Here is a 1,131-nt window from a genome sequence, read left to right on the forward strand (position 1 = left end):
GGCCAGTGACAAACACTGCCCTTCACATCAAAGGACAGTGCTTTGTGATCAAAAACAGTGAAAGGGAGGGGAGGGACTAAATCAAAATAGAGGGGTCCCTGTTTATTTCTTTTTTATTTCTTTTCTTTTTTTTTATCTTTAACCCCCACACTGCCACCTAAGTGCCAGTGACAAACACTGCCCTTTCAGCCCTTCATTTTTTTTTTTTTTCGTGACTCCTGTTTATTTTTTTTTGGGAGGGAGAAATTGCAGAATTTTTTTTTTTTGTTTTAACCCCCACACTACCACCTAAGTGCGGTAGTGCTTATTTTATCCCCAGCACCCATGGTGTGTGTGTGCAGGTGTGAGACACAGTGAAAGACACAAAGTGCACAAATCTTTATTCAAGTTCCACCACCAGGAAGATAGGAAACACCCGGGTGGCCAGTGACAAGCACTGCCCTTTCAGCCCTTCATTTTTAAAATTTATTTATTTATTTATTTATTTTTTTCCCCCTTTCTTTTTTAACCCCCACACTACCACCTAAGTGTGGTAGTGCTTACTTTATCCCCAGCACCCATGGTGTGTGTGTGCAGGTGTGAGACACAGTGGAAGACACAAAGTGCACCAATCTTTATTCAATTTCCACCACCAGGAAGATAGGAAAACACCCGGGTGGCCAGTGACAAACACTGCCCTTTCAGCCCTTCTTTTTTTTTAAATAAGCAGTTTCGGCCCAGTTTCGAACTGGGGACCTTTCGCGTGTTAGGCGAACGTGATGACCACTACACTACAGAAACAAGCCACAGCCTGCCCTGTTTCTATTTTTTTAAATTTAACCCCCACACTACCACCTAAGTGCGGTAGTGCTTATTTTATCCCCAGCACCCATGGTGTGTGTGTGCAGGTGTGAGACACAGTGGAAGACACAAAGTGCACCAATCTTTATTCAATTTCCACCACCAGGAAGATAGGAAAACACCCGGGTGGCCAGTGACAAACACTGCCCTTTCAGCCCTTCATTTGCTGTGTGATCAAAAATAGTTCATGTGATGTGTAGGCACAGCTAGGATTTGAACCCCAAATTTCACTGTTTACCAAGCTAGTACTTTAACCAACTAAGCCAGAACATCATGTTGACACTCCTGTTT

The 1,131-nt window shown here is 43.3% G+C and overlaps 1 non-coding gene across 1 annotated transcript; it reads right to left on the reverse strand.

Annotated features, from left to right (window-relative positions):
- Window positions 1-707: 707 nt before the first annotated feature.
- On the reverse strand, window positions 708-780 carry trnav-aac. The gene has a single exon. It is a non-coding gene; the product is annotated as a tRNA-Val (tRNA).
- Window positions 781-1,131: the final 351 nt, after the last annotated feature.

Source organism: Chiloscyllium plagiosum, chromosome 19 (assembly GCF_004010195.1).
Source record: "Chiloscyllium plagiosum isolate BGI_BamShark_2017 chromosome 19, ASM401019v2, whole genome shotgun sequence".
In the NCBI taxonomy this organism is placed as follows: Eukaryota; Metazoa; Chordata; class Chondrichthyes; order Orectolobiformes; family Hemiscylliidae; genus Chiloscyllium; species Chiloscyllium plagiosum.